The 27,794-nt window shown below is 43.3% G+C and overlaps 1 protein-coding gene across 1 annotated transcript in view; it reads left to right on the top strand.

The window, feature by feature from the left end:
* LOC126094678 (ankyrin repeat and death domain-containing protein 1A-like) overlaps positions 1 to 27,794 on the top strand; it is a 787,090-nt gene that overhangs the window by 66,649 nt on the left and 692,647 nt on the right. The gene's annotated exons all lie outside the window — the stretch shown is intronic.

Genomic DNA, 27,794 nt, shown 5'->3' with positions numbered 1-27,794 from the left:
GGAACAGAATGTGGGGAGAAAAGGTCAAACAAATGAGAAAGGCAAAATGTTGACTTTATTGGTTCAAAAAATGCCTCTGAGCACTATGGGACTTAACATCTGAGGTCATCAGTCCCCTAGAACTTACAACTTCTTAAATCTAACTAACCTAAGGACATCACACACATCCATGCGCGAGGCAGGATTCGAACCTGCGAGCGTAGCGGGCGCGCGGTTCCAGACTGAAGCGCCTAGAACAGCTTGGCCACAGCAGCTGGCTTGATTTTATTATTAACCGTCGTTTACACAACTTGTCCAATATGAGCACTGGAGACGCCGACGAGATGCTGCATCCGCGAAACGACGCGATCACCAATTGCTCGTGGCGGTTCCAGTGGAATCTGGGCAATGTATTCCTGTATACAGGGCTTCATATCAGGTAGGACACCGAACGTGTCCCTGGTTGGCGCGTTCTTTTAGATATCCCCAAGAGCGAAAATTCACATGGAATCAGATCAGGTGACGTTGCAGCCCATGCATATGGAAAGCCTCTAGAATAACATGTTCTTGGAAGGTAGCGCTTAGCAGGTCTTTCTCTGGGTGAGCGACATGAGGAGTTGCCGCATATTGAGAAAAAACCGTGGTGTCCACACACCTGCGCTCTTCCAAAGCAGGAATCACATGCTGTACTAGGTCTCGATAACGTACAGACGTCACGGTATTCTTGACAGCACTCTGGGTGTATTCTCTTCAATCAATATCATCCTTACACCCAGCATTGTCACATACAACGAGTGCAATGACCCTTCGTGCAGAACACGCGGTTTTTAACAGTACCCCAAACTCTGCAATTGTGTGTATTCACTGCACCCTGTAGTGTGAAATGTGCCTCGTCACTGCAATGAATATACCCCGGTGACGTCATCAGCTTCGACCCGTGCCAGAAAGCGAAGAGAAAATTCAGTACGTTGGCACGGATCATGAGATTTCAGTTGCTGCACCGGATATCTGTGTAAAATAGTCCCAAGACTTTTCGTATTATTAAACAAGGGATCGACAAAACTCGTCACACTGTGCGGGTACTAGCATTTCCTTCGGTACGTGCTGCGTAATCAGTTACATCAACAGCAAAATCGTCAATATCTTCTCCTGGGATAAGAAGCCTTCCTGTTCCAGGATCCATACCAAGCTCACCCGTGTTTCAGAATTTTATGATCATCTTCTTTAATCCGTATAATGATATCGGGTCTCTCCTCAGACCTTTCTGTCGGCGATACCCTCTCTGGGCAGAACTGTAATTGCTGGCGTTTACAAAAATACACTCCTGGAAATGGAAAAAAGAACACATTGACACCGGTGTGTCAGACCCACCATACTTGCTCCGGACACTGCGAGAGGGCTGTACAAGCAATGATCACACGCACGGCACAGCGGACACACCAGGAACCGCGGTGTTGGCCGTCGAATGGCGCTAGCTGCGCAGCATTTGTGCACCGCCGCCGTCAGTGTCAGCCAGTTTGCCGTGGCATACGGAGCTCCATCGCAGTCTTTAACACTGGTAGCATGCCGCGACAGCGTGGACGTGAACCGTATGTGCAGTTGACGGACTTTGAGCGAGGGCGTATAGTGGGCATGCGGGAGGCCGGGTGGACGTACCGCCGAATTGCTCAACACGTGGGGCGTGAGGTCTCCACAGTACATCGATGTTGTCGCCAGTGGTCGGCGGAAGGTGCACGTGCCCGTCGACCTGGGACCGGACCGCAGCGACGCACGGATGCACGCCAAGACCGTAGGATCCTACGCAGTGCCGTAGGGGACCGCACCGCCACTTCCCAGCAAATTAGGGACACTGTTGCTCCTGGGGTATCGGTGAGGACCATTCGCAACCGTCTCCATGAAGCTGGGCTACGGTCCCGCACACCGTTAGGCCGTCTTCCGCTCACGCCCCAACATCGTGCAGCCCGCCTCCAGTGGCGTCGCGACAGGCGTGAATGGAGGGAGGAATGGAGACGTGTCGTCTTCAGCGATGAGAGTCGCTTCTGCCTTGGTGCCAATGATGGTCGTATGCGTGTTTGGCGCCGTGCAGGTGAACGCCACAATCAGGACTGCATACGACCGAGGCACACAGGGCCAACATCCGGCATCATGGTGTGGGGAGCGATCTCCTACACTGGCCGTACACCACTGGTGATCGTCGAGGGGACACTGAATAGTGCACGGTACATCCAAACCGTCATCGAACCCATCGTTCTATCATTCCTAGACCGGCAAGGGAACTTGCTGTTCCAACAGGACAATGCACGTCCGCATGTATCCCGTGCCACCCAACGTGCTCTAGAAGGTGTAAGTCAACTACCCTGGCCAGCAAGATCTCCGGATCTGTCCCCCATTGAGCATGTTTGGGACTGGATGAAGCGTCGTCTCACGCGGTCTGCACGCCCAGCACGAACGCTGGTCCAACTGAGGTGCCAGGTGGAAATGGCATGGCAAGCCGTTCCACAGGACTACATCCAGCATCTCTACGATCGTCTCCATGGGAGAATAGCAGCCTGCATTGCTGCGAAAGGTGGATATACACTGTACTAGTGCCGACATTGTGCATGCTCTGTTGCCTGTGTCTATGTGCCTGTGGTTCTGTCAGTGTGATCATGTGATGTATCTGACCCCAGGAATGTGTCAATAAAGTTTCCCCTTCCTGGGACAATGAATTCACGGTGTTCTTATTTCAATTTCCAGGAGTGTAGTTTCACTAATAGCGCACAGTCTCACTTATCGATACGCATTCTGTTTACTCACGTTATGGCTTGTAAAATGACAGCGTGGGTGTCACACAGTCACACAAACGGTTTAAAGAGCCAGATTTGCACCTGGTGACCAAAACTGGAACTAATTGTTCTTCCAGCGTAAATCGGTTCCGCACTAACGCGTTAGCAACCTACCAAGTTTGGCTGCCGTATGATAACTGAAGCCCACACTGAAACTCCATGAGGAGCTGCACTTAATTTATAACCATGGTATATGTGATACCACACTCCGATTCTCGCTTCGCGGCAGGCAGCTGTCTATTGACTGCGGCTTTGGTCTTTCGCTACATTGACTACGGATAGGTGTGAAAAGACGTGCGAGGTGGAGTCGCAATGTACGTCAACACATTGCGTAAATTCAACCACGGTACGATTATGGGCATTCTAAACACGACAATTGTCACGTCAAACCATTTTACTGCACTGATTATATGCAGTTACTCACAGCACTTTACTGCCGTGACATAAATCGGAGGTGGAAATTCAGAAGATCACTTGGTGGGATTTCTACACGTCTGCAGGTATCCAAAGCGACCAGAGTCTCCTTTAAGGGATAACTATGATATCTTCCGGTGAGTTTAGGTTTTACATTTTGACCTCCGTAATTTCCCTTACTGATGTGATAACTATGGGCAAGCTGTTGATGACAGCTTTGACAAGTTGATGTGTAAGATGAAGGAAGTATGACAGTGCGATTGAATGATAGGATGTTTTTGTTGTTTAAAAAAGTGCCTACGAGCAGTATCATATTCTAAAATGGATAATTATTAAAATGGTATACAGCCTAAACTGATGAGGAATACTTAATAATTAATATGGTCTAAACTGCTGAGGAATTCTTAATAGGTAATCCAATGTGGATTTTTGGCTCCTGTTAAACCCAGAAGAACGTTGTTAAAACATATGAAACTTTTAAACAAATACTTCATTAGTTAGAGTCACACTCACTCTCTGCCATTTCCGAGCATATTCGCCTGCACAAACGAAATGTAAAATCTGTTACCCTGTTAACTCTTCTAAAGCTACCTTAAATTGAGGATGCAATAGCAAAGGAAGTCTAAAGTAACAATTGCATAGCCCAGTCAGACGGATAACACAATCTGAAATAATTTAGGAAACTGATTTAGTGACTTCAAAAAGTAAGTTGTACCACGTTCATGTCATCTCCTGGTAAAGTAGTGGGAGTGTCCTCTGGAAACATAGGCTCTGACGCCTCATCTAACCATAAAATGCCATCATCTAAAATGTGACGCAATCAGACGTGTGCACCACGTCCGTTGTGCATTTATTAGAAGGTACGCTCGCTGTGAAAGGAACCTATGAATCTTAGGACAGTGTCTTTGCTCAAAGGAAGGGCCATTCATCTATGAAGCGTTGTAAGAAGGCGAGCCACAGTCACGTACTTTGGTTGGAACTCACTGTCTGTATAGTTGACCCAGGCTAGTTCCTACCATCGTGTGACTCAACACAGACGATGTATCATGTAGGGATGTATTGAATGGCAGTGTTAACAATGTTTTCTTGCTTGGCTGCAGTATCTGCTAATTGGTTTCCATGAGTTTCTGAGTGACCTCGTGTCCAGCAGAATGACAACTACTTGTCTAGCTTTGTGATACGAATATAGCCCTCTAGGTGTTTTCTACTAGCTTCAATGCTGTGTGTAAGGGCGCTATTGATGAAGGGCACTGCAAGTATTTGAGGGCGAAAGCTGTAGTGAAAACCATTCATCGAAAGATTTATAATTTATAGGGTACACTCTGAGACCACGAACCGCCTTATACCAGGCTGTCCTATCTTTGGGAAGAAAGAATAACTGAGGAGAGACAATAAGGTGTTCCTACACCTTATCTGGTGAATATTCAGAGTTCTGGAAGTAATAGATCGCTTCAACAAATGTCACGACGACATATTTGAAGCGGCCACAACAGCTGGATGTAGAACTATCCTGTTCGATCAGCTAGTACATACCGATCGAACGACTGCCGCTGAAAATCCTTTTATAGTTGTATGTGAGTCACATGAAAGATCAGACCTCTTCAATGATGTTTCGGTCCCACGTGATGCAATCATTAATGAAGATGGTTCATAAGAAATTGAATTCTAAGGATCGGAGTATCGAGTTCAGTCGAATGTTGAACGTTAAAGCTCATTTCATCATTAGGACCCCGGTATCAGTAGCAAATGAACTGAAGAATAGTCTGTCTAGGAGCCCAGGATGCAGGAAAAGCAGCTAAATACCATATACAGGGTGGTCCATTGATAGTGACCGGGCCAAATATCTCACGAAATAAGCATCAAACGAAAAAACTACAAAGAACGAAACTCGTCTAGCTTGAAGGGGGTAACCAGATGGCGCTAGGGTTGGCCCGCTAGATGGCGCTGCCATAGGTTCAAATGTTCAAATGTATGTGAAATCATATGGAACTAAAACTGCTAAGGTCATCAGTCCCTAAGCTTACACACTACTTAACCTAAATTATCCTAATAACAAACACACACACCCATGCATGAGGGCGGCCTCGAACCTCCGCCGGGACCAGCCACATAATCCATGACTCCAGCGCCTTAGACCGCTCGGCGCTGCCATAGATCATACGGATATCAACTGCATTTTTTAAATAGGAACCTCGATTTTTATTAAATATTCGTGTAGTACATAAAGAAATATGAATGTGTAAGTTGGACCACTTTTTTCGCTTTGTGATAGATGGCGCAGTAATAGTCACAAACGTGTAAGTACGTGGTATCACGTAACATTCCGCTAGTGCGGACGGTATTTCCTTCGTGATACATTACCCGTGTTAAAATGGACCGTTTACCAATTGCGGAAAAGGTCGATATCGTGTTGATGTATGGCTATTGTGATCAAAATGTCGAACGGGCGTGTGCTATGTATGCTGCTCGGTATTCTGGACGACATCGTCCAAGTGTCCGGACCGTTCACCGGATACTTACGTTATTTAAGGAAACAGGCCACATGTGAAACGTCAACCAGGACCTGCAACAAATGATGATGCCAAAGTACGTGTTTTAGCTGCTGTCGCGGCTAATCCACACATCAGAAGCAGACAAATTGTGCGAGAATCGGGAATCTCAAAAACTTCGGTGTTGATAATGCTACATCCACATTGATTGTACCCGTACCATATTTCTGTGCACCAGGAATTGCATGGCGACGACTTTGAACTCCGTGTACAGTTCTGCCACTGGGTACAAGATAAATTACGGGACGATGACATATTTTTTGCACACGTTCTATTTAGCGACGAAGCGTCAATCACCAACAGCGGTAAAGCAAACTGGCATAATATGCACTACTGGGCAACGGAAAATCCGCGATGGCTGCGACAAGTGGAACATCTGCGACCTAGGATCGTTCATGTATGATGCGACATTGTGGGAGGAAGGATAATGGACCCCCATTTTATCTATGGCAATCTAAATGGTGCAATGTATGCTGGTTTCCCACGTAGTGTTCTACCGTTGTTACTACAAGATGTTTCACTGCATGACATAATGGCGATGTATTTCCAACATGATGGATGTCCGGCACATACCTCGCGTGCGGTTGAAGCGGTATTGAATAACATATTTCGTGATAGGTGGATTGGTCGTCGAAGCACCATACCATGGCCCGCGCGTTCACCGGATATGACGTGCCCGGATTTATTTCTGTGGGGAAAGTTGAAGGATATTTGCCATCGTGATCCACCGACATCGCCTGACAACACGCGTCAGCGCATTGTCAGTGTATGTGCGAACATTACGGATGGCGAACTACTCGCTGTTGAGAGGAATGTCGTTACACGTATTGCTAGATGCATTGAGGTTGATGGACATCATTTTAAACATTTATTGCATTAATGTGGTATTTACAGGTAACCACAGTGTAACAGCATGCGTTCTCAGAAATGATAAGTTCAGAAAGGTACATTGGAACAACCGAAATAAAATGTTCGAACGTACCTACGTTCTGTATTTTAACTTAAAAAAAACCTAACTGTTACCAACTGTTCGTCTAAAATTGTGAGCAATATGTTTGTGAGTATTACAGCGCCATCTATAACAAAGCGAAAAAAGTGGTCCAACTAAAACATTTATATTTCTCTACGTACTACACGAACATGTAATTAAAAATGGGGGCTCCTATTTAAAAATAATAGACAAGTTTCGTTCTTTGTAGGTTTTATGTTTGACGCTTATTTCGTGAGATATTTGGCCCGGTTACGATCAATGGACCATCCTGTATAGTTATAAAAATGGCTCTGAACACAATGGGACTTAACATCTGAGGTCATCAGTCCCCTAGAACTTAGAACTACTTAAACCGAACTAACCTAAGAACATGACACACATCCATGCCCAAGGCAGGATTCGAACCTGCGACCGTAGCAGTCCTGTGGTTCCGGAATGAAGCGCTTAGAACCGCTCGGCCACTACATCCGGCCTGTATAGTTCTGTTTAGAAGCGCCCGTATTTTGTGAAATCACTTGTCACCAGGCCAATTCCTGAGGAAAGGATTAGTAACCTAGAGTAAAGTTGACAATAATCTTATCTCCGTTGTAAGAAATAAAGGTGGTAATAATAATAATAATTATTATTATTATTATTATTACAATTAATATGGTAATGAGTATTTGGTATTTCAGAAATATCAGTCTAATCAATACTAAGTTAAGTAATTTCCTCGAAAAGTTTCTGTCGAATGGGAGTAATAATGCTAAAGAGAAATGTATGGCATCAGTAGACAAGGAAACAAATCTGGAAACTATTCCGGAGAAGAGAGAGAAAAACTGGTAAGTGACCTGGAGGAAAGAAACCAAAATAGGTAAAGACGGGGAAAACAAGAATAGTTCTGACACTGAGACAGAAATTCTGAATTAATACGCCATTAGACGGAAGGAAGACAGCAGGGATACGACGAGTGGGAGTCTGCCGACGGCAGTAGGTAAAGCCTGAGTATACTCTTAATGTAGACTGGTTCTGTATGAAATGAGGGATGCTTGGTCAATTTTCTCAAGAGTCTAAAACCTGAAATAGAGAAAACCATTCAGAAAAATTTAGGCATCAGACCGTGACGATCGCTGTTGAATTAAGGATCGCCCTAATTGACGTCAGCAAGCTTGTGCATCATTTGGCGCGAGGATCAGAAGTCTCTCCTCCCTTCACGGCAGGAGAACAAGTGTCCAAAATTATTCTCCTCTAACCCTAACTCCGCACTTTACAGAAAACTCCACTTGGAAGAGATAACTCAGTTTAATAGCCAACGTGACCACCGAGATGTTGCTTTATTTACGTGGATATAGGAGGCCCCGCAGATATTTCCCATTTTTGGCTGCGATTTTCTCACGGTGGCCGAGGAGAGACGTGGCGGCCCGTTCTCAGATCTGCATACAGGTTGGTCAATTCGTAACGCTCAAAGATACACTCGGGACCTGCAGTGGCTTAGCGGCAGATGGCCCTCAAAGGAGAAAACCGTATTTGCCTACAAAGCGTGGAAGAGGGGGATATTGGAACCGACTTCCGCAAATTGCAATGCCTTGGGGATCCACTCCCTTGTCTAGCGACTCTCTGACATACATCCTGCGATCAAGCCATATCATGGGATTATCACAATGACCGTCTCGTTTCTAACAAGAGAATGTGAAATCTCCTTCCTGAGTTAGCATGCTATGCACTCTCTTCAAAATTAGCCGAGAAATGTGCAGAAAACAATGAAATACCGGACAGCGATATGCGACACAAAACGTTCTAACACTCAACTGGATGAAACAGGTTGGTGTGGTATCTAGCAAAGGGAGGGCCACAACATGACAACAGTGTAGGGAAAGGAGTGAAAAAGTTGTACTACAATGCCTCCAAATACTGATGTAAGAACTAATATACGGAACATTTTCTTAGACTAATACATATGGATATGGTTTATACGAATAATACAAATCCAGATTCCTCATTTGTGTCACTTGCATAGGCTTAGAAAATTAAGTGTAGTATGTTTATTGTTCTCGGAATTTTCATTCTTTAATCAGAGATTGAAAACAACAGACTTCCGTTGAAAATGGCATTGTTTAAATTATTTAGTAGCTTTCTGTTTCGGCGTGATAAATAAAACATCGAAAGTGCTACAACTTAGACGTCTGTCCAATACTATCCTCTACGTCACCTCCACAGACCAATCTCTTACCTAAAAGGAACAGCAGACAGAGCCTCCATTACAGTCAATGATAAAAATGTACAATATCAGTATCACGCCGCGTATACCATCACTGCTTTATTGGCTTGCATATGATATTGCTTCTTATTTGCAAATCAGAGGCTGAAGAACAGTCTACAGTCCAACCAATGGGCGAACATAAATAACAAATGAATAAAAGTTAAATGGAAAACGACCCATTACCTACGTAAATAAAAATAAAAATACGCATTTGCTGAAAATCATACATTTCCGAGGGATGTTCCTGATTGCTTTGAAACATTGACACAGCGTTGCATTCGAATAGGTCCGTATTTTTATATACCTACTAGAGCGCCACATACAATATATAAACATACGTTGAAGCGCCAAAGAAACTGGTACAGGCACGCGAATTCAAATACAGAGATTTGTAAATAGGCAGCACGCGGCACTGCGATTGCCAACGCCTATATAAGACAACAAGTGTCTGGTGCTGCTGATAGATCGGTTACTGCTGCTACAATGGCAGGTTCTCAACATTTAAGTTAGTTTGAACGTGGTGTTATGTCCGGCGCACGAGCGATGAGACGCAGCATCTCCGAGGTAGCGATGAAGTAGGGATTTTCCCGTACGACCATTTGGCGAGAACATCAGGAATCCGGTAAAACATCAAATCTCCGACATCGCTGCAGCTGGAAGAAGATCCTGTAAGAACGGGACCAATGACGACTGAAGATAATCGTTCACCATGACAGAAGAGCACCCCTTTCGCAAACTGCTGCAGATTTGAATGCTGGGCCTTCAGCAAGTGTCAGCGTGCGAAGCGTTAACGCAACATCAACCATATGGGCTTTTGGAGCCGAAGGCCCACTCGTGTACCCTTGATGACTGCACGACACAAACCTTTACGCCTCACCTGGGCCTGTCGACATCGCATTGGACTCATGATGAGGTGGAAACGTGTTGCCTGATTGGACGAGTTTCGTTTCAAATTGTATCGAGCGGATGGATGTGTACGGGTACGGAAACAACCTCATAAATCCATGGACCGTGTATGTCAGCAGGGAACTGTTCAAGCTGGTGGAAGCTCAGTAGTGGTGTGGGGCGTGTGCAGCTGGAGTGATATGGGACCCCTGATACGTCTAGATACGACTCTGGCAGGTGACAAGTACATAAGCAGCCTGTCTGATCACCTGCATCCATTCGTGTCCATTGTGCTTTCCAGCGGACTTGGGCAATTCCAGCAGGACAATCCTACACTCCAAACGTCCAGAATTGCTACAGAGTGTAAACACTTCCGCTGGCCACCAAACTCACCAAAAACATTACTGAGCATATCTGGAATGCCTTGCAACGTGCTTTTCAGAAGAGGTCTCCATCCCCTCGTCCTCTTACGGATTTATGGACAGCCCTGCAGGATTCATGGTGTCAGTTCCCTCCAGCACTACTTCAGACATTGAGTCCATGCCACGTCGCATTGTGGCACTTCTGTGTGATCGCGGGACCCTACACGATATTAGGCAGGTGTACCATTTTCTTTGGCTCTTCAGTGTAAATGTAATAATTATAAGGGAAAACAATAATAATGTAAATGTTCATTTGTACAAAATTTTAAATCTCCGAAAGTTAGTCATTATTTGCTTTGAAATTTTGACTCATGTTTGCATTCGAATATGGCCTTGTTTTCATATACCCATTTTAATATACGTAATATAAGAGAGAGAGAGAGTGAGAGAGAGAGAGAGCGAGAGAGAGAGAGACAGACGGAGAGAGAGAGAGACAGACAGACAGAAAAATGTTGTCAGCAAACAGATAAGTTGTGTTTATGATTCATTGGCTTATGATTCCTATAATTAGAATACCAAATCAAAATCTGAATATGCAATAGCAATAAACAACACTCACAGTGAGAGGGGGAGGGACAGGAAAGAGACAGAACGATGGAAGGAAATGGAGACAGAAGGGAGGGGAAAGAAGGAGATGGACGAAGGTAGGGGGCAAGAGAAGACGGACAGAAACAGGGAGGCAAGAGAAGACGGACAGAAACAGGGAGGCAAGAGGTTATGAACATAGAGAAAAGGAGGAGGAGGAGATGGACAAAGAGAGGGGGAGGAAGAGATGAACAGAGACAGGGGAATGAAGGAGATTAGGACTTATATCCAATTCTCATATATAATAGGGTCGTGTGCTTCGTCTTTTCTTTCTTTTTCATTTAACCAGACTGAGTCTTAGCAACGCCTAGACAGGACCAGCTAGTAGCGTCAAAAAATTGTTCAATGAATTGTACTGCTCCTGATTTTGTAAAACAATGTTGATATAACGGTATGATATGAAGCAGCTGTTACAACTGACCAGACATCCATCCCAGTCTGCCCACAACATAGGTCCGGACACGGGAACAAATGTAACAGCCTTTATATTTTTCTCACGCGTCAGCCTCCTGCCGGCATTACGGTGTCGCTGTATGAGCTGTCCGAGCAGCGATATAGGCTTGGTGGAAGGCGGTCCAGCGGAGAGAAGTTAAGCCGCCGGCCAAGCGACTACAAAGCCGCACGGATTCATTTACGTCCCAGACCACAACGGCGCGTGACATCAGAAGAGAATAAGCTGCGACAGGTTGTCATCAAAGGAAACTAGACGCCGCGTCTCGAATTAAATTTTCGTCATTTCTCTTTTCTTTAGTTGTTCATTAGCCAGGAACTTGTATCAGACAATCGGCTTCGGGATATCGGCACGTAATTTCTCTACAAAGAAGCATAAACTGTTCCATTAATGCTCATACGCTACCACTTAGTTAGATGCTGTTGCGAATCTTGTTTGTTGTGGTCAACCCGAATGTCAAGGGAATATAAATTGGTTTCCTAGTCAGGCAAAATTTTGTAAAAGACGTCATGGTCGCATCTGACTGTAAAATTGTATTTGAAAAACACACTGTTGCAATTACGGTCGTACGGCCACTATCAAATGGAAGTAATGGTGCTTTGGTACATCTCAAAACATAAAAATCTGAATTATATGTATGTGATCGTCACATTAATGTGTTGTGTCTTTAACTGTAAGACTGTATCTAGACTAGACGAAAGCTAGGTGCATCTTGAAAATGGCGTAAATCATACACAGATCACTGATGGTCCCATTGGTTTGCTCACTGTACCCTTTCATTAAGATCGGTGAACAGTTCACAAACATAAAGAGTGCTGCTCGTAAGCTGTTATGCATGCAGTGGGCACGAGTTGTGACTTGATGTTATTCATGCGAAAGATGTTAACAACAATAACTATATGGCTTTTACATGTGCTAAAACACAATTCTTTCCCCTTGATACAGGCCATATGGCCGAAATTGCATTTTCGGGTAACTCAGATAAATAATTTTACAATCAAAGGCTACCAAGATGTCTTTTACAGAATTTAACTGTGAAATGTTAGCAAGTACGACAGTGTTCCCTGAGCGTGTACGGTAGAACATAGAATGCTGACATTCCACTCAAAGGATAATAACAGAAATTAAATTATTTGTAAAGGATGAGCAAAACTTTCCGTATAAAATTATTCGTACAATAGAAGACCTTGAACTGTATATTTTGGGATTAAGAACTGTTGATGGAAAGCTAACATTACAGGAATTATGAGGCGTGCAATGAACAATGGAGTTATGCACGAGTTTATGGACTGCTTTTGTTTCATAAGAAACAGCGATCTGCTACATTGACAGTGATAGTGCTTCCTTGAAAAGTAATGAACAGTTTTATGTTGTGTGTCTACTTTTGTATTCCATACTGGTTATTTAAGATTGAGCGTTATTCGTTAAACGAACTAGCAGACCTGTATTAATATGTGGAGCAACATTTGTAGTTCCCGGAAACTGGACGACTGTAGGCAGACAGATTTCGCAATGAGCGTCACCGTGAGAAGTAGATATTTATTACCAGGAACAGAAGATTCCGAGAAACTGGGTCTTCGAAGACACAGGGAGTTGCCCGTCCAAGCTTCTCGACAGAGAGCAGCTCGCATAGTAGAATCTGAGAAGGTTATGGGTCGTATGGGACACGTTACGTCAATAAGCACCCTTTAGATTCACCCGACTGGAGGACGTGACTTTGAAGAGTTGCTATATAGAGTTTCAAGTTGTAAGATGTTCTCAACAGCAAAAAACTAAATATTCGCTTCTAACAATTAGATCCTTATATCAAAGATCCTACGTCATCTATAAAACTTTAACTCTGTTTTGTAAGAAGTTGTTCTAGAGAAGAGTGAACTTTGTACATATCACTTTGTAAATGTTTTGCTGTAGTTTGTTATTTGTCCTTCTCGCACTTTAGAGTTCAGTAGAAGGTGGAGTTCTCCCATTTCTACGATGGCACAACACAGTAGTTCCATTGACTTACTCACGAAACTCTTTCAAGGCAGATAAGTGCTGTAACTATCGTACAATCAGCTTAACAGCTCATACATTCAAGCTGCTGAACAGAACAACATAAAGAAGAATAGAAAAGAAAACTGAGGATCTGTGACGATCAGTTTGGCTTTAGCAATGGTAAAGACACCGTAGAGGCAGTTCTGACGTTTCGCTTGACAATCGAAGCAAGAGTGAAGAATCAAGACGCCTTCATAGGATCTGTCGAGCTATATAAAGCGTTCGACAATGTGAAACGCGGCAAGATGTTCGAAATTCTGAGAAAAATAGTAGTGAGCTATCGTGAAAGACGGGTAATACGGAATATTATGGATCAATAAGAATGGAAGACCAAGAACGAAGTTTAGTATTTCGCCGCAATTGTTTAATCTATACATCGTAGAATCAATGACTGAGATAATAGAAACGTTCGAGAATGGAATTTAAATTCCAGGTGAAACAATATTAATGATAAGATCCGCTGATGAAATTGCTATCCTCAGTGAAAGTAAAGAAGAATTAGAGGATGTATTTAATGGAACAAACAGTCTAATGAGTACAGAATATGAATTGAGCGTAAATCGAAGAAAGACGAAAGTAATGAGAAGTATCACAAATGAGAATACTGAGAAACCTAATGTTGAAATTTGTGATCACGAAGTAGATGAAGTTAAGGAATTCTGCTATCTAAGCAACAAAAAACCCATGACGAACGCAGCAATGAGAATATAAAAAGCAGACTACTGTTGGTAAAAATGGCGTTCCTGGGTAATGCTAGAATCAAACATAGGACTTACTTTGAGGAAAGAATTTCTGAGAATGTACGTTTGAAAACAGCATTATGTGTTATTAAACCATGGACATTGGGAGAACAGGAACATAAGAGAATCGAAGCGTCTGAGATATGGTGCTAGAGAAGAACGTGGAAAATTACGTTTACTGATAAGAAAAGCAATGATGATGAAGAATCAGCGAGAAAGGACACATGGAAAACACTGGCAAGAAGAAGGGACAGGATGACAGGAAATCTATTGAGACATCAAGCAATTAGGGGAAGATGCAGATGGTAAAAACTGCAGAGGAAGAGAAGAGCTGGATTACATCCAGCAAATAACTGAAGACGAAAGGTGTTTGTGGTACTCTGGGATGAAAGGGGAAGTATTGGCGGGCCGCATTATCTGTCTGCCACACCAGTGCTCAAGACGCGATTCAGGTCAGGATCTACGTCTGTAGATGTTACATTTGGGAAGTACTGCGATGAATTCTCGCTACTTAGAAACCTCGACGTCATGATCTCACATACCCTGAAGACGTAATCATTCACGACATCAGTCGCGAACAGCGGCGTGTGTAGTAGTGACTGACCAGTCGTTAAACAACTTGCACAAAGAACGTTGCATGCCATCCGTTCAAATGGTTGAAATGGCTCTGAGCACTATGGCACTTAACGTCTGAGGTCATCAGTCCACTAGAACTTAGAACTACTTAAACCTAACTAACCGAAGGACATCACACACATCCATGTCCAGGGCAGGATTTGAAACTGCGACCGTAGCGGTCGAGCGGTTCCAGACTGTAACGCCTAAAACCGCTCGGTCATCCCGGCCGGCTGCCATCCGTGATGCACATTAGGTTATTCAGAAAACAGCGATTATTTTAACTTTATGAGCTTGGTAAATCATGCGCCGAAGTTAGCCGTTGTGCCATTTGAGCACATTATCGAGTATTTGCCAAGATAAGTTCCCATAAAGTACAAATATTTTATTACCTTGAAGGATTTTGACTTATGGAACCCGGCCCTTTAGATTTAATAGCGAATGCTGAAACAGAAGCGCGAATGATATTGTTTCCTACGGATACATGGTATGAGCGATTAGGTTGTTAATGTAGATAATTAGAATCAGCAGCATCGACTTATGGTGATATGATACTGCTTTCTTCTGCATAAATGAGAAAATGTTGAATAATATGGATGGTGCACTGAATGGTAGTTATATTTGAGCCATTAATGCAGCCCAACACTCACCATAATTAGTTAACTAATAGGACTCACATGTTTATAACAGTTTAAAATTATATCTGAAGTTTGTTGAAACTTTTTCGGTACTTTCATTATCAAATTACAAATTTGTGGTAAGGGCTTATGGGACCAAACTGCTGAGATCATCGGTCCCTAAGCTTACACACTACTTAATCTAACTTAAACTATCTTACGCTAAGGGCAACACACATCCATGCCCGAGGGAGGACTCGAACTTCCGACGGGGGGGGAGCCGCCCGGGACCGTGACAAGACGCCCGGGATCGCGCGGCTACCCCGCGTGACCTCTCATTATCAAACATTAGATGAATCTAGTATGGGTAATTTACGTTCAGTTTGACGAAAAGCTACCTTTACATGCTTCTCAAAGTTTGTGATGTATCGACTGAGCTATAAGTTGCAAAATGTATAATTTTGCTAGCGAATTCAGTGGTATATGTGTATACTGTCTGTAAACTGAATTAATGGTGGAGAAGTAATAAATTAAAATGTAATGACTGATGCTAAAATTCCTAACCAGTGAAAATCTGGTAAACGACAAAATTCCTCCTTTTCATTATTTTGTGGGGGGAGGGGAGTTGTCGGAAGTTGTCGGAGAGAAAAAGGTTCGAAGCGCTTTGAAATGAAATGTAAAGTTTGTTGGAAATCGCTAAGTCTTCTCATTCTGAAATACTGGATGAATACAGTGTTAGAAATTTGATCGCTGATACTTCTGCTGCTTCTAGACACTTATACAGTTTAATACATGGCTTACCATTTTAAACCTTTATTGTAAGATTATACCTGGGAATGAGTAGGTTATGACAGAATTTTAACATTTCAAATTGATCCAAAAGTTATAAGAAAAATACTGAAAATCAAATCTTCTTGCATCTGGAAGCAATCAGACAGGCGACCTTGACTAGGACCAGGTCACCGTTTAGTATTATAGCCCGTCACTCCAAAAACTTTCAAGACGGGATTAATATACAGCAGAGATGTGCTAAGATTGTAGTGTCGTTGTTCCAGGTGTTTTACGTGGTTTTCCTCCACATGAGTACTGTTGTGAATTGGCAGGAGCCAATTCACGGAGTTTGGAGGAAGCCGAAAGGCTCGCGATTAAGCTCACGCAGGCTGGCGTGAGGTCTGGAACAGGTCAGAGAAATAAGACTAGCAAAACAAGAGTAACTGGTAGAATACTTAACTTTAATCCACAATTGTAGAACATCGCTCTTGTTACTGTACAGGCTTCACACTATTAATTATCAAATGCTATGGCGCCTTGCTAGGTCGTAGCAAATGACGTAGCTGAAGGCTATGCTAACTATCGTCTCGGCAAATGAGAGCGTAGTTGTCGGTGATCCATCTCTGGCTAAGTCGGCTGTACAACTGGGGCGAGTGCTAGTACGTCTCTCTAGACCTGCCGTGTGGCGGCGCTCGGTTTGCCATCACTGACAGTGGCGACACGCGGGTCCGTCGTATACTAGCGGACCGCGGCCGATTTAAAAGCTACCACCTAGCAAGTGTGGTGTCTGGCTGTGATACCACAAGTACAACGCACAAAACACCCATATGACCATACGAACTATCAGATAAGACCTTTTTAGGGATGTTGTTCAACTCGCACGTCATATGGACTTCAATGTCGGGTTACGTCATCAAAGCGTTGATCCTTCATGTGTATTTCTGCATTTTATCTTTTTGTGGGAGGTTGGTATTTGTAACACAAGGTCTCGTCAGCCGTGATGATTTTTCCAGACAGGAATTGTCCGCGTTTTGCATCTCAATGAAGCTGCCGCACGGATTCATGTGTCGTAGTTTTTGTTCGGGAATCAGGGTGCACGAGTCAACTTTTGCATACACTTCTCTCTCTCTCAAAATATTCCGGAGAATGTCCTAAACACTTGATTTGCAGACATTACTCTATTGCGATATGTGACACAACAAAGTTGCGACGCTACAGTTACACGTCCACTGCTTAACATTGCCTGCCCACAATTTGCTGCTCGAACAGACATCTGTTGTTTGCAGTTGTCAATCCAACTACTACCGTGGTTGTAGCACTGACATCGCTTGTACGGCAGCAGTAAAACCGGTCTTGAACTTCTTGGGCGGGCGGTGTAGACGTGAACAAATCCAAATAACATAGAGAAAGGATGTGACGATAAGCGATTAAGGGATTACTAAAACATTTCTAGAGACTTTTTTTGTATAAATGCGAGGGAGCAATACCGTGAAGCAATATGGAATGGGGAACGCATGCATCAGTAGTATGGAAAGTGAACGGTAGAGTTATGGTTGGGAGGTTTCTGAGAAAGATCAGTGCATCTGTAACTGAAAGCAATGATGTTGTTTCTTCTACACTGTTGCTGTAGCACGTAGAGTCCTACTTAACGTCGAAGAAATACAGAGGCGCATTTCTATGACCTGAAACTTCGGTATAACCCACACGGAGGTGTAACAGAGCTGCAGGGAATGCACGGTGCAAAGGCTACATTGTTCTCCAGAAAACATGTCAGGTTATAACATACCAGCCCCCCCCCCCCCCAGCTTTACTATAATAGTCGATACCCGAAATGTATAGCCTGGTATCGATCATTCCAGTTATTAAATATATTAAATTTAAGGCACTGTGGAAGAGTGATTTATGATGTAATGATATTATTTTGAGCAAAGACTGATATTTAAATATAACGACTAACAATTATATTATATGTAAATGTGTAACATAATAATAACTATGAACCATCAATTTTTAATCAAGAATATAATAGTCAGTACGTAATTCATTGAACAATAAGCAAACATAAATATTAGTATTGTTATTCCTTTCGTTAATGAACTGTAAATTGATCCAGTAATTTCTATTTGGAAGAGTTATTGTAACTTAATAAAAAAAGGTAGAACCAAAGCTAAAATTACGTAATTTCTAGCAATATGTAACTTCAAACCCAAATTTGTAAACCAGAGATAGTATTATTACCAAAATAGTTAACTGATCATTGTCAGCACTCGTAATTAACTACATTACTTACGTTTGGACGCATATTTCGAAATTTTACTGTTGTAGAAAAATCAAACAGCTTGTTCATATCTAATGCAAATGTTAGGAACATTTTCTGTGCGGTAATTAATTTGTATGTTTTAAATTAACAAAATGCATTATTGTAAATAACTCATATTTACTTTTAAAGATCAAATTGTACGATTTCTAACCTGAAATTTTACGTAGCCAAATGATATTTTATTTTGTACATACTCTCATTGTTAACCTTTTGCATATTTGTAAATTTTAATTGTAACTATTAATTTCACGATACTGTAATAATGAATATCAGAAACACTCATTGTTTTTGAAGTATAAATAGGGAACGCTGCCATGCGGCGCCAGTTCAGTTCAGTTCAGTTCAGTTCTAGTTCAGTTCAGTGCTGTGTCTGTCTGTTTTAGTCTGTCAGTTGGTATTTGTGTGATCGCTTTTGTTCGGGAAAGTTCTCTCTGTCAGCTGTTGTATTATCAAAGAGAATATGTATCAAACTGGATATATCAAGGACTTTGGAATGACAAATAAACGTGAATTGAGACCTGGAATGTTATTAGATGAAAACCCCGGACGCCAGAACCATGCAAGATACGTAAAATTACAAAATACTATTTATAGCCACTACTTATCGCTACCCCAGGTGTAATAGATGTTGTTTTTTTTAAACATATATACACCGTCATATAATTAATAAAGTAGTGGATATGCGATACGGTGAATGTAGAGACACCCTCTCCCCCATCGAGAAGAACGTGTCTCGCCGAAACCAAAACAAATGTGAAAGTGTTAAGCAAAGGAATCAATATCTGCTTTTAGCACCCCACTGCGACAAAGGCATTAGAGAAGGGGAAATTCGTCCGAAGTAACAAAAGAGGGAACGAAACCATGCCTTCGTTTTCGAAGGCACCGACTTGAGACGTACTTTAATTAGTTTATGAACAGCTTGAGATATTAAAAGGTTGTGTATCTTAACAAGAGCGCCACCTCTCTCTGGGGAGAAAGTACTCTACTCAAAAGTAAAACGAAGCTTCGTTCAGCTACAGACTGGGTGAAATAAAACTCGTCCAGAAAAATACTTCATGCGCCTTAAGACTGGCATTCCAACCTACATCATCGGCACCTCGGACCTATGATGAAAGTTGCTTTGCCTGTTTTAAGGGGCGTTAAATACACTACACAACAGAATTAAAGGCTCACTTTTTAGAAAGCCTGCTATTATCTCCTGTTGCGACGCCTAAGTTTGAAATTTGCCTCCAAAGCACCTAAACGGTTGCTATCTAATGGTACAAAAGCGTGGCGCCCTGAGTCGCCACCCCCGACTCGACAGCGATTCAAACGGCAAGGTGTCGATACATACGAATAAAAGGACAGGGCTCGGAAGTTCTTGTGTAGCGTAAAGTGGGTTAATGATGTCACACTGGCACCGCCGTGAACGTTTCACACGATGCGAAGGTCGTCACAGCCCCTCTTACTCACATTTCACCCCTTCTTTCGAGTCCGCAGCTCGTGGTCTCGTGGTTGCGTTTTCGCTTCCCGGGTTCGATTCCCGGCGGGGTCAGTGATTTTCACCTGCCTCGATATGACTGGGTGTTTGTGTTGTCCTCATCATTTCATCATCATCCAGAAAAGTGACGAAATTGTACGGGCGCTGTTAATCGCGCAGTTGAGCGGCCCACAATCCAAACGTCATCATCATCCTTCTTTGCCGGCCGATGTGGCCGTGCGGTTCTAGGCGCTTCAGTCTTGAACCGCGTGACCGCTACGGTCGCAGGTTCGAATCCTACCTCGGGTATGGATGTGTGTGATGTCCTTAGGTTAGTTAGGTTTAAGTAGTTCTAAGTTCTAGGGGATTGATGACCACAGACGTCAGAACCATTTCAACCATTTTGAACCATCCTTCTTTCGACGTCTCTGCGATGAACGTCAGAACCGCGACGCCCAGCGTTGAGATAAATTAGTTTCTTTTGAGTGGCCGAAGAAACCATTTTAGACATACTGCGCTCAGAATCGACAAGAAAAGGCCTCAGTGTGTGGCGCAAAGGTCGTAAATAAAACACGCCTTTCCTTGCGATGTGGATTCTCAAACATTTTGTAGTCGAAAAAGACAGCTCGCAGTGTGACAGGCAACAGGAAGACGTTCTTGATAATCTTTGATACTGCTGACATTATAGCAAACGTACTGACGTACTGAACGTGATCTCACATCTCTGGAGAGCACTACGATCGTAATTTTTGCTTTGGTGTACAGGTAGAACAAATAGTAACCTTTCAAAACCATTCGACGAAATCTGAACGTGGTTCGAAGCAGCAAAGTATTGTTACGTTTTTTCAATGTCCCTGTTTCACGCCCTCCTGTGGCGTGATACCAGAGGCTGACAGTGACACATGCATACAAAAACGGCAAAGGCTTCCTGTGGGATCCCTCTATACGGCAGTAATCTCAGCGGCATCCTAGCATACCTTATTTATAGAGAAAGTCTTCGAAGCAGTACTAGGCGTCTGCAGAAGGGCAGCTGCATTGGCGGTGTATCAAGTGGTTGCCTACCTGCAGTTATGTAGCACAACTTCGAAGAATTTTTCTGCAAACAAATATTTTTAAAATTCTTAATGAATGGGGGTGGGTGCCACCTAAGTTATTGACGAGCTGGCAGGTCTTAGAGGAAGCCTCTGCCGTTTCATTCATGCATATGTCAATGTCCCACCCCTCTGTGATCACGCCACAGGAGGCGCGAAACAAGAGGACTGAAAAGCATAAGGTGCTACAGTCTGGAACAGCGAGACCGCTATGGTCGCAGTTTCGAATCCTGCCTCGGGCATGGATGTGTGTGATGTCCTTAGGTTAGTTAGGTTTAAGTAGTTCTAAGTTCTAGGGGACTGATGACCTCAGAAGTTGAGTCCCGTAGTGCTCAGAGCCATTTGAACCATTTGAAAAGCACAAGACCGCTTCGCTGCTTCAAATTTCGTCCAGTGGTTTTGAACGTTCTCTAGTAGCTCCACCCTGTACACCAGAGCAAAAACTGCATACGTACTTCACTCGAAAAGAATGAGATCACGTTCGATAGGTTCGCTAGACGGCGATGGCCATAGAAAAGGGATGAAGCGTCAGGGAGATATCAACAAGATGGTCAAAAACATCTTCCCGTTGCTCATCGCACTGCATGCTTTCGTATTCGACCGCGATCTGTGTGGGAATCAACACCCCAAAACAAAGTGTAGTTTCACTGGAGTCTTTTATGCCACCCCCTAATGTCTTTTCTTGTAGATTCTGAGCGGCGGTGAGTCTGAAATATTTTTCACGGTCATTCATCAAAAATCTGCGGGATTTTAACATGCATCTCAGAGCCATCAAACGAAGGGGTGGAATGTGGGTAAAGAAGGGCTGTGAATGTCTATGGGGGCAATGGGCAGAATTGCGACGAAATTCAGTGTCGGTGTGACATTATTAACACACTTTACACGTCACATGAACTTTTTAGCTGTGGCTTTTTTCCATATGCGCTGACACCACACTGTTTGACGTTGTGCCGGAGAGTAATGATGATGTTTGGTTTGTTGGGTGTTCAACTGCGTGGTCATCAGCGCCCGTACAAAGGCCCATTTTTTCAGTCCAATTTTTTACGCAGTCCAGTCTAGCCACTGTCACGAATGATGATGGTGATGAAATGATGAGAACAACACAAGCATCCAGTCTCCGGGCAAAGAAAATCCCCAACCCTGCCGGGAATGGAACCCGGGACCCCGTGATCCAGAGGTAGCAACGCTAGCCACTAGCCCACAAGCTGTGGACGAGTGGGAAAGTGACGTCGCAGGTAACCACGGTTTTGCACCATTACAGAGTAAAGTTGTACGTACCTTTCAGCCAAATTTCAGGCTTATGTGTCGCAGTGGTAGACAATTACGGGCTTTCGAAAAAGTGATGCTTTAATTTTGGTGTCCAGTGAAGTTCAGTATACACTTGAGTTTTGTAAAGTGCACAATTTTACAATTTTTGTATAAGTTGTCAACCCTACCAGCACTTTGAAAATCGTGTCAAGATGACACTGCGTATTTGTTCAGCATTTTTCAGACAGTACTTCGTTATAGATAAACGCATCATGTGCAAAAATCTGTGAGTATTATTTAAATTGCATGCAAGGTAACATGAACAGCGACGGTTCCAACACGCTTCCCTGGGGCGCACCCGATGGTCGTTCTACATCTGTGGATGACCCCGGATCCAAGCGTACATACTGCGTCCTTCTTATCTAAAAAGTCCACAAATTTCAGTTGATATATCATACATCATACTTCTGATAATAAGCGTAGATGTGGTACTGAGTCACATGGTTTTCAGAAATCGTATAATACTACTTCCACCGGACTGCTTTGGTTTCAGGATGGTTGGCATGGTGGAGGTTGTTCTATTCAAGGTACCTCTTTACGTTTGCTCTCAAAATATGTTCTAAGATTCTAAAACAAATGAATGTCAAGGATAATGGACGGTAGTTCTGTGAAAAACCTCTGCAGCGCTGCTTTTAGACGGGTGTTACCTGTGTTTTCTTCCAGTTACCGGACAAGGGGTTTCGTTAGGGGGCATTTACGGCAGACTACAGATGAAGGAGAGGCAAACTCAACCGGAAGTTTTGTGTAGAACCTGATATCGATTCCACGAGACCCTAGAGCTTTTTTTAAGTGCACTTAGTGGATGTGTAGTTTAATGTAACAGAGACACAAAGTAGTCCAAAATGTTGTGTCCGCTATTGTCATATGACACCACAGCCGAGTTGACTGGCGGATAGACATTCGACTCGCGACCCCATCGCGAGCGCTACGAGTTAGCGCTGGGTCCCGAACGTCGCCTGAAGTGCCGGCACGCAGCCCCTGTGCAAAGGCTCGACGGCGGAGGAGACAACGTCCCATCTCGTCCCAAATACGATCGATAGCCGTCAAACAGAGTGAACGCTCACGTCTCCGAATGGTGCCGGAGACATCTTGTCAAGGGTGCCGGATTGTGCAGCACAGTCACTATCTCGGAAGAGCGTGGCGTTTGTACGGCGAGGGAAAGCAGCAGAAAGGGAGACGATAGCGCTGTTAAGTCCAAACACGGGAATCGAAGAAAGTTGTCACCTAGATCTTGAAAATTCTTAGACTACACTTACCGCATTCTTGTTATAGAAACTTTAAGCGTTATTTTTCAAACGTTTATTTCCGTAACGGACCTTATACCTGTTCACATGGTGTAATCTGACTGGAATGAAATGTAAGTGAGAAAATTTTCGACAATACAGAATTTAATCTTGATCATCGAAGTTCCCAAATCCTTATACTGAAACAATGTACTAATGTACCTCCTGCTTTGAACAAGAATTCTGCTACACGTGCGTATAACACACTCTGTATTACCTCCACTTGAGGGAGCCGATATTTTCGTCACAATAAGTCACAGATATATGACTAAAAGAAATGATAAGACTTACATCTACTCCTTTTGAGTTTTCCTTATTATTTCCACTGTGTTTTACTGCCCCAGCTGTTGCCTCACAATATTACCATCGATCCCACCACATTCCTGTGTTCAATACTTTATTAAATATCAAAATTGTTTGTCAGTTTTCGAGTTCAGTAATCACACCAAGCTTATGCCTCAGCATTACTTCCAAAATTTTTAGTTACCTCAATACTTCTGCAAAACTTTCAAATCATTCGTCATCATTCAGTCCTCTGTCCACTAATTACAATCTACGATGCGGCTCTGTTGCATTGTGATGCTATCTGGGCGTTCCCTCCTGCATCGCACGATTTATTTCTCACCGGCTGCATCAAATGACTTCGATGAATACAGCATTCTTTCAAAGACTTACATGTCTTACTGGTGGCTTTTCTCATCCAACTGCCACACAAAATTAAGGCTGCGTGAAGGCTGAATTCGTTTATCTGTACAACAGTTTTAATTATTTGCCAGATAACCGAAATTCGAGGTGACATCATAGATTAACAAAGATATGGTTTTAGGTAAGAACTAGAATCACGTGATATATCCATGTATTTAAAACGTAACTTTTGCCGGATCGCAGGTAGAGAACAAAATAAGTGATTTTAGGCACATGTATTACTTCTTAATAGTTTCAGTTTATGCTGCCTAAAGAAATACACCATACCTGCGGCTGTTGAGGAAAGAATACTCACCGAGTTTTCTTCGACGAATATAAAGTTACTCTGGTGCAGGTGTAGAGGACGTTTTTTCAGGGAGTGAGTGAAAATACTGTTTCTCAGATACAAACAATACTTCCTTCTCGATGTAATCGTCTTTTAGGTAAACACTCATTGTTCACCGTTTTATCGGTGACTAAATTCTATTTTTTTTCCAATAGCGAATTCCAGCGATTATGCTGAGAAATCGACAGATATAGCATTAGAAAACGGAAGAGTCGCAATTGCGGGAAAAGGAAGGATGAAGAAAATTACAGTATCGGCTGAATCGGAGGAAGAACTAAGTTTCTGATGGAGAGGGTCGTAGAAGTAGGAAAAAATTACAGAATGAGGATGAAAGGGAAGGTGGAAGTGACGAGAATTAATAAATACGAATGTTCCTTCAAAATATTACTGGAAGGGAAGACCTTGAAATAAGTAAAATACGGGGGCCGTTCAATAAGTGATACAACATATTTTTCTGATTATATTCAGGATTCCAGTACACCATATTATTCGCAGATCTTTTGGCTACGGCCGGCCGTTGTGGCCGAGCGGTTCTAGGCACTCCAGTCTGGAACCACGTGACCGCTACGGTCGCAGGTTCGAATCCTGCCTCGGGCAGGGATGTTTGTGATGCCCTTAGGTTAGTTAGGTTCAAGTAGTTCTAAGTTCTAGGGGACCTCAGATGTTAAGTCCCATAGTGCTCAGAACCATTTGAACCTTATTTTTTATTTTTTTTTTTTTGGTACGAAACACTGTTTTTCAACATAATCTCCATTCAGTACGATGGCTTTACGTTTCGTCACTGGGACAGCCCGTATGCCAGCATGGTACCACTCTACTGGTCGACGTCGGAGCCAACATTTGCTCCATCAACAGCCTCCCCATCATCCACGTTATGCTTCCCGTGGAGCGCATCCTTAATTGGGCCAAACTAATGGTAGTCAGAAAAGTGCAAGATCCGGGATGTGGGCTGGATGAGGAAGAACAGTCCAATGATGTTTTGTGAGCTCCTCTCGGGTGCGCAAACATGTGTGAGGTCTTGCGTTATAAGGGAGAAAGAGAAGTTCGACTACATTTTTATGGCGACAAACACGCTGACGTCCTGTGGGTAGCACAGTGTCTGCAGCCGGCTGGTATGAGGGAGATCGGAAAAGTTCGCACGAACTTACTGCGATGATGATAGACTCCTCTCCCAACGACTTAGCGTGCTTTTGTTCACTGCCAGGTCTCTATAGACATTCTGCAAGCGCATATGTATAGCTGCGATACTCTATTGTTCCGCGAAAAAGAAACTCAATGATATTTCTCTGCTGGGAACACACCTCCGCTACAGACACAATTTTGACGGCTACGTACGTATAGCGTCGCCACCTAACGGAACTTCATGAAACTATAGTGGCTGAAGCTGGAATATTCCACAGTGTCCCAAAACAAATTCCGCACGTTTTCACCCGAAACTGGCCGAGAAAGAAAAATGTATTGCATTACGTAACGAACAGACCCCTTAGTTTCGGTTCAAATGGTTCAAATGACTCTAAGCACTATGGGACTTAACATCTGAGGTCATCAGTCACCTACTTAAACCTAACTAACCTAAGACATCACACACATCCATGCCCGTGGCAGGATTCGAACCTGCGACCGTAGCAGCCGCGTGGTTCCAGACTAATGCGCCTAGAACCGCTCGACGACAGCGGCCGGCTGTACTTTAGGTACCGAAGAAATTTTGTGTTCGTAAATTCAAGACTTTTGGAGAAAAGGAATAACTGCGTACTTTAGTATGTTCAGTCAGTTGGTGTTTCCATTTTCATGCATGATATTTCGACGACTGATCTTGTCGTCTTCTTCAGGTGCTTCGTGCTGTACTCTTACTTGTACTCCCTTCCGCGCGCCAACCAGATAGTAGAAGACTATCTATGCTAAAACAGGTTTTAAAAGAGTGAAAATTTTGTTAATAGCAAAGAAAACGAATTCCCTTAGAACGTAGGAAGTGTTCGCCCGAGATTTGTCTGGAGGGTACTACCAAGTGACAGCGAATCGAACCGGCCGCTTTGGCCGAGCGGTTCTAGGCGCTTAAGTATGGAACCGCGCGACTGCTACGGTCATAATTTCGACTCCTGCCTCTGGCATGGATGTGTGTAATGTCCTTAGGTTAGTTAGGTTGAAGTAGTTCTAAGTTGTAGGGGACTGATGACCTCAGACGTTAAGTCCCATAGTACTCAGAGCCATTTGAACAACTTTTTTGACAGCGAATCGAATAAACACAAATAGTAAGGAGTAGAAATACTGAGATAATGTTTGAAACGTGGTATCGTGAAGAAATGTTTGTCGAGTGAAAAGTACTCACTGACATATTGAGGAAGGAGGAAGAACTTCTATGAACAGGAGACAAGACAGGAACGAAATGGTTGTATGACATTATTGACCGAGAGATCCTGTCCGGCATTGTTCGGCCACCTGATACAAGTCTTTCTATTTGACGCCATTTTGCCACATTGCGTCGATGAAATGATTAGCACAACACAAACACCCAGTCTCTGAGCCGGACGGGAATCGAAACTGGAACCCTGCGATATAGAAGCTGGCAGACTAACCACTAAATCACTAAACTATAGGAGAGAAAATTACTGTAAACGACAGGAATTTGGAAAAACTTCTTTGCTGGGTACCAAGAAACTTCGTGCAAGATAGGGTGTTCGGAGAAAAATTTCTGGAAGAGGGAGAAGAAAGGATGTTTGAAACACTAGTTAACACCGAAATTCCAGTATGTACGTGTCGGAAACAGACGTGCTGAAGAAGAAGAGATTCCATTAATGTTATGCGATTCGGAAAGGTCTTCAAATTAGCCATCGACTTATACCAGTTTCTCTTCATTTTGTAAGCTTTTAGGCTCAGAGGATGTCAGAAAAGGGTCAATTTGTGAACTGCAGAGGATTATGCAGCAGTTTGTACTGTAGACTGTAACGTCACATATTAGAAGGAAAGAGCAATACGACATTGCAACTTCCACAATCCAGTCACATGCGACTTCAGATCACACGAAAAGCCTTCGGCAGTCGACAGCGCAACATTACTGTCGCACAGCGCCTCACGTTGGATAGTGGCGCAAGAGACACTTGCTGTGTATCTACGAGGGCTGTTCAGAAAGTAAGATCTGATCCATCGCGAAATGGAAAACCACTGTGAAAATTACTACGTTTTATTGGG

The sequence above is a fragment of the Schistocerca cancellata genome, chromosome 8, assembly GCF_023864275.1.
Source record: "Schistocerca cancellata isolate TAMUIC-IGC-003103 chromosome 8, iqSchCanc2.1, whole genome shotgun sequence".
Classification (NCBI taxonomy): Eukaryota; Metazoa; Arthropoda; class Insecta; order Orthoptera; family Acrididae; genus Schistocerca; species Schistocerca cancellata.
This window is presented reverse-complemented; position numbering and strand designations above follow the sequence as displayed.